This window comes from Olea europaea, chromosome 2 (assembly GCF_002742605.1).
Source record: "Olea europaea var. sylvestris chromosome 2, O_europaea_v1, whole genome shotgun sequence".
In the NCBI taxonomy this organism is placed as follows: Eukaryota; Viridiplantae; Streptophyta; class Magnoliopsida; order Lamiales; family Oleaceae; genus Olea; species Olea europaea.
Window position 1 is genome coordinate 19,550,805 of NC_036238.1, and position 7,851 is coordinate 19,558,655.

Consider the following 7,851-nt stretch of genomic DNA (forward strand, 5'->3'; position numbering starts at 1 on the left):
GCGTTAATCTTTGGGCGTAATCAATTAGTAAGTATGAAAAAGTTAAGTATTTAGGTATAAAATTATTTTATTAAGAAAATGTGAAACTAAAAATGAGATTAAGAAGAAATAATTGCGAAAATATGAAATTCAAACAAGGGTTAAATATCTCAAAGATATTTTTATTTTTAAACAGCTTCTTGATCACAATAAAGAACACCTTTAAAGAGCAAACTTTTTTATATATGGATACATTACAAACTCTTTGTTTTACTTCCCTCAACGTTTATTTATTATTTTTCCTTAATTCAAAGTTGACATGAATAATCTAAGTAACAGAACATTGAAACTTGTAATTTTACTAAATGCAGTCTTATAAATTACAAGTGAAGTTCACCATTTTTTTAAAAGTTAATTGCAACTTGAAATTTCAACATTTTAAGAACAATTAATAATTATCAATAGCTTTGAAATTTGAAATCTGAACTTGTAACTTCTCTGTGATGCTTCTAATTAGGCTTATTCCGCTTGTATAGAAAATAAAATCACAGAATTTCACCAAAAATCTCACATGTGTAGAACCCATGTGATGATAAAAAATGCCAAAAAATCTCCCACCCTAGCCCCTATCGTGAGTTATCTGTAGTAATTTTGTGAAATGTCTTTCTATACACATAGCAAGGCTCGTCTAATTAATGGGGGGGGGATTGAGCTTTTTTAAGTGCACTTTGAAACCCGATCAATTAAGATAAATAGAAAATCAATTAACTAATTGCAAAGATGGAGAACTCATATTCATATTTTATTTTTATTTTTATTATTTGTTTTAAAATCTATGAAAAAGCTAGAAGGTTTTCGTTCCAATTTGGTTTGAAATTTTCCAAATTTTCCTTTTAAATTAAAGTGGTGACGCCAATTAAAAATAAATTAGGCGATATACTTATTGCATATGTTAAAGATAATTCGAGACATCAGTGTAGATAATTTGGAAGAAGAATACGGTTGGTAGAAATACACGAGGCTGAGTAGCCACGAGATAATATTTTTATTATCAACTAAAGAAGCGACTCTATCTCGAAGTCACGTCATTTCGAGACTGAAAATGATTATAAAAAGTCTTGTCTCCCTTTCATTTTCCTACAATCCTCAATGTTTTTGTTGACTAAAGTACCTAAAGCAGAAGATAATGTCAATAGGTCAGAATTTTCACTAAAGTCACTCAACTTACAAGAGTGTTTTATGTTTGACACCCTAGCTTAAATTTTTTTTTAATTCGATCGCCAACCAATATTTTTTTATCCAATTTAACCATTCGATATATGATTGTTACCAAAATTGACAAAATGCATAAGCAGAACAATTGGTAAGGTCGCGTATTCTATTCGCATAATCAAGTTGCGAACTCTATTAGTTTTGGTAATGTTTGAAGATTGAATATTTAAATTGAAATAAAAGTATAAGTTAATAATTAAATCACAAGAATCGAAGCTAGGGGTCTAGCTACCATGAAAACTAAAAGTCGAGTGACCTTCGTTAAAATTTCCATAGCAACAAGTCACATGGTATTGCTCTTTGGTTTCAAAGGAAAGTGCAAGATTTCTTATTATGGGTCCCAATAGAAATATATTTTTAAGGAATAGCATTATTTATGGGAAAGTTGTTCAAATTATTATGTTCTCTTAAGAAAATTCTTCCACAATTATATGATGCACCGCCTTCTCTTATCTCTATCTATTACTAAACGGACAACGAACGTTCCAAAACAAAGGAGGAAGAGAAGTTAAGGTAAGTTAGAATGAAGGATGTTTAGCTTGTCCCACAATTTAAAAATTAAGGGACAATACAATCGGTATCTTAATTTAATACGTGGATTTTTTTCTATAGACGTATTTTGTATATCACACAGTAAATTATGTATGATTGTATTGTTAACACAAAATCGCCATGACAAATAATCTATTAACAATTTTTGTATACTTCCACAAGACCTTGCAGTAATGTCAAAATGATAATTTATTCGAATATTCAAATGTGATTTGAAGAGGTCGTGAAAAAATTTGACTACTTTAAATATGTATTTTTTAATTTAACCACCAAATTTATAGTTTTGTGTTGCCTACAAAATATAAATTCAGTAACAAACAACATTAGCTTCGATAACATTTATAAATGGTATCGTTAAATTAAGACTGAAATATAAGATGAGTCATCAAAATGAAACATATAGAATATGGATATGACCAACATGAAATGAATCAGTAAAATGAGCGACACGTGATGAAATTTTCCCAATATATAATTATGTGACTTGAAAATTTTACTTGTTAAAAACTACAAACTAAGAGCCCGTTTGACTCTCATTTTTCTAAAAATGAGAATGAAAAATATAATTATTACGGGATCCACACAAAAGATGAAAAGTCAAATATAATGGCTTGACGTAATAAATAACAGTTACATTTTTTATTTGTGTAGCAAAATAATGGGAATCAACATGCCCTAAATATAATCGAGATAAGTTAGAAAAATCATAAAATAATTTCAAAATATCAAAAAATTCTTATAATAAAATATATTTATTTATCTTTATCATTGTCCAAGAATAAATCTGAGATTATTAAAATAATAAGACTGGTATACTACTAATTTTACATAAAAATACAATTAGCCCTTGACTGGGCTCCATTAATTCCAAAGTGCATTTTTTTTTATCTTTTTTTTTCAATTAGATATTTTTCAATGAAATAATATTACACGTAAATTTAAAAAAAAAATCTTCTATTTTAATCACACATTTTTCAAAAAATCATTATTACAAATAGGACTATGCATGAGTTGGGTTGGGTTGATTTTTTATCCAATCCAAACCTAACTCAACGCAATCGGTTTAATCTAAAATCAAACCAATCCAACCCAATTAATAGTTTAAACCTAATCCAACCCAAATCGATTAAGCTTGTGTTAGGTTTGTTGGGTTGGGCTCGGCCCATTTCAAGTTAATTCCGATTATTTTTTGCTAAATTTGAACAATTTTTTAAAGGGAAAAAATCATAACTCAGTAATTTAATTTACACCAAATCACAAGTCAGGTGTATAGTTTGAAAATACAAAACTCAACTATGAGGTAATTGATTAAAAATATTAATTAATTAAATAAAATAAGGTCATAGTTATACAGTTATTGGTCACGTGTATATAATTACAGGTCATAATTTATTTATTAATCACATATTGTCAAATTAATTAGTCACAAATTATTTCAAAATCACAAATAATTTTTTTTATAGATCACAGTTTATTTATTGGTCACGGATTAAAAAAAATTATAGATCACAAATTATCTATCTGTCACATATTTTCAAATTTATTGATCGCGAATTATTTTTAGTCACATATTATCGAATTTTAATGTCACGTTTCAATAGTTAACCACAAAGAACTAAATAATTGGTCACATACACCCAATACTTGGTTACAAATCCAGCAAATAGTTAGTTACAGACACTCTTCGTTGCACCACCACCTCCACCGTCACAAACATGATGCACGCAATAGTCGTCGTCCCATTAAACTGGAAGCAATACCATATATTCAGAATAGCTATTGCTGCCAAATAAATGAATCCAAGTAGAATACATGTAAGAGATAAAAATCTCACAATTCTTGCAGGTCTATTAGGAAAGAACAGTTCGTCTACATTAACCCTTAACGATTAGTTCATTAACCCTTAACGATTAGTTCATCATGGGAAAACTAGCATCAGATGAATTGCATAACTTATCCGAATTGTATTGTTGAGAATTCTTCCAACATGGGGAATCCGAAATTTTATCGAAGTTCACAAGCATGTCGGCCATGATTGATTCCCCAAACAGCAAGTACCCAAAGAAGCTAACAACAAAGTAAAATATGACACGCAGCGCCAGAGAAATCTAGACTGCTGACCTCATATCAGAAGGTCTATTGAGCTTTGCTCTGACTGGATGAACTGCATGTATAGATTTGTAGTCGAGAGACGAGTCAAGTAGTTTAAATAAATAATAAATTATGAGTTCTTCAACCTGAAATCCACATTTAAAAGAAATCGAATGGAGAAAGGGCCATTAACTTATCTGTATAAAAACTTATAATCTGTATAGTTACCTCTAGTTTAATGGGAGGACGAGGACGGCCATGTGCAAGGGAGAGGATAGAGAAACAGAGAGGGAGAGAGAGAGAGAGAGAGCGCTCGCTACTAATAGCAACAAGCTCCGCTGTGATCTGGCGACTGCGGCCAAGTGGAGGAAAGAAGATAGAGAGAGAGAGGAGGAGGAGTGAGAACACTGCTCACTGTGACCAGGGCCGGTCCTGGGCTGAGGCATTTGAGGCCTCAGCCTCAGGCCCAAAACCCTTAGGGGGTCCAATTTTGCTTCAAATTATTATTATTATTTTGTTTTTGGGGATAGTTTTGGATTTTGGATGTTATTTTAATTTTGTATTGTTTTCGTAAACTTGTAATGCTCAAATTTTTGCGTACATAATTGAAAATGTTATTAGATTTTTACGTAAATTTTTACGTTGATTTCGTCCGGGGGCCCAATTTACGGACCTCGCCTCGGGCCTCCATTATCACAGGACCGGCTCTGACTGTGACAAGCCCCGTTGTGATCCAGCGACGACAGCTTTGTGGAGAAAAGAAGATAGAGAGATACAGATAGGAGGGAAAGAATTGGGAAAAAATAATTCAGGGTTTTAATTGGGCGGGCTGGGTTATATATATTGACAACTTGATTAACTTTAAACCTTATTTTTGAACTCCAATCTTTAAACACCTGTATGGACATAATTTCCTCTTTTTAAAATTTGAACAATAAATGTATAAAGTGATTTATGCTTTATATATCTTTGTGTTCAATATTGATATCTTGTAGTTAGTCGCTTCAAGAAAATTCAATTTGATAAAACTTGAGGACTACAGCTACATGGTGATTTAAAAATAGCTCTTGTTAATCTATTTGAAAATTTCATACATATAATAGTTATTATGGGAGTAAATGTTTTGTATGTTATGGACATTTATTATGTAGAGAATATGTCTCGTTAAAACTTTATTAAAAAAATCAAGTGAAACAAATCACGACGAAGGAAAAAGAGTATTAGTCAAGGAAACATGAGTACAACGCATATTTACTCTCCATTATGATAATATCACTTAAATTATACTCCAAATATATTAAATCTTTTAGAGATAACATAAATAATAATGTCAGATGAGTTAACTATAATATATTTCAAAATTCATGCATTGTTAATATGATATGGACTCATGATTTCATCCACTATAATTTTTGCAAAATTCATTATGTTGAGAGTTGTGCATTATATATTATGACTTCATTTTTTTCATTTCCTTTCGCACAAGTATGTACCTTTAAATTTTTGGACTGCAGCTCTAGAAATTTCAAGTTTCTCTAGTAAGTTCAATTTAGGATTATACCCCTTTATTTGGTCAATCATTATTTCGATCCGATATATTTCAAAGCATTTATTTTGAATCATGGCTATATAATGTAATACATCATATACAAAAGTATTGTCGATAATTTTTTTTCTTTTTCTATTTTATTCTTTTATAATGACATAACCTATTAAGATATTTCAATTTTGACATTTTAGCTATTTGAACTTTTTATGGGATTTCATAATTTGTTATATTTAAATGCTCATCGAAAGTATATGCATTATTAATAGAACCATCTATCCCAATTGCTCCATTTTCATTTGGAGATTTTAATATTAGAATAAAAAATCATTACATTTCAGACTTGCTATAAATTTATTAAATATAACATTAACTGATTGTCTTTCAAGACGTTAATTCAAGTTGAAGCATTAAAATTAGTGTGTGAGATATTGTTAATCTCTTTGGTTAGTAAATGCAGCTAAATGAATTACCTTTCAAACTTTTGGTTTAAGTTATTTTTTGCAAGGATTTAGATAATAATGTATTTGTACATTATTTTCAACTTCTTAATCTCTCCCCTTAATGCTGAGGAAATTGTTCAGTCAAACTGAAAATTAGCAAATCACTTTATAAAATATCACTTTTGGGATAAGTATTCAAACTAAGCATTTAATCTCGGTGTTATTTACTTTTCATCCTAGTGAAATGTGTTAGATTCATTGTACATACATTGCACTATGCAAGTGATTAGATGAAAAACTCAACTCCGACCATAACCCAATTATAATAGGAAGAGCTTGATGTTGACATAAGATATAATGACATTCCCTAAATAGAATTAAGAAGTTTTTTGTTAAATTGAGGACATTTAGCCTTTGTGTGATCCCCATTTTTTAAAAAATTTATTTTTTCAAAATTCATTTTCAATAACACATCCTCCAATAAAATAATTCTACGTGTAAATCAAATTTTTTTTTTTTTTTACTTTCCAATCACACATTCTCCAAAAACTCACTATTCAAAAATACATTTCTTCTAGCCCTTGTTTGAGCCCCATTTTGAGGGGGAAAATGAAATTTTGATTAATGTATTGATGAAAAATGCGTTGTTAAAAAATAAGAAAAAGTTTGAATTTATGTGTAATATTATTTTATTAAAGAATGCGTTATTAAAATGATGTCGAAACACTATAGAAAAATTCATTTTTTTTCAAATAATGGGGATCAAACAATGGCTTAACAAGTAATAGTGTTAAACTATCTATTGACATCACAACTAACATTTATTAGAGTGTTGAGATCTAATCTTACCAGCATTAACAAGACACTTTTCCTTGATTGTATAATATGAAAATCTTGCTCATAACTTAAAATTAGTTTTATAAACTTTGGGTTGTGAACACCATGCGATCATCCAATAAATTTATAAATCTATTATATATAAATAATATCTAGATAGTCGACGTGGAATGTTACAAGGCCTCATATATCACCCTAATTAATTTTCAGAAATATAAAAAACTTTGTCCAAACTTTAGTTAGTGATAGTTAATGATCAACCCTCAACAAAGGAGAACAAAGATTATTCAAGAATTTACTCGATTGATGAATTTTTTGTTCTTCATCGAATGTTTGAATTCTCAATTTCCCATCATTATTAATCTAGTAATGGTCCAATTGATCATTCTAAACATAATACATTCAGTAATTGAACTTATAGTTGAATACAGTATTTATCATTTGAATAACTATTCAAAAAAAAAAAAAAGGCTAATTCTCGAAAATATGATTTTTTAATGATATGATCATGTAAAAATGTTTACATAACGTGAATTGAATGTTTTCCTTCAAGCATAAACAAAAATTCATAAATTACACATATGATACATTTTTTGAGATATGTGTTACTTTGATAGCACTTTGTATTTTACTACTACTTCTTCAAAAGCAATATATTAATACTCATTTACAATATTAGAATTTTGATATCACGCTCTTCAAGAGCAAATAATATACTATTACTTAAAAAATAAATTATGTAAAAATTTATTCTTCAGAAGCAAAAAATATTTTATAATAAATTTTACTTAATTATGCCTTTTGGGAGTAAGTAAACTCCAATTAGAACATCAATACATAAATAAGTATGTAGAAAAATGAACACATAAAAACGGACTATAATTTTCATATATTAATAATGTTGTACTACTTCGAGAGCACCAATAAACTATTATTTAAAAATATTTACTCCTTAGGAGTATTTTTTTAACAAAATATTAAAATTGACAGTGTTGTGCTTAAAAATCAAAATCTCATATTTATAGAAAGAATTGGGACCCTAGGGATACACCTAGGACCGGAGAACTATACACTCCTTTTACAACGGTCTCATAATATAGATAGACACGAAATATTCAAAAAATAAATAAA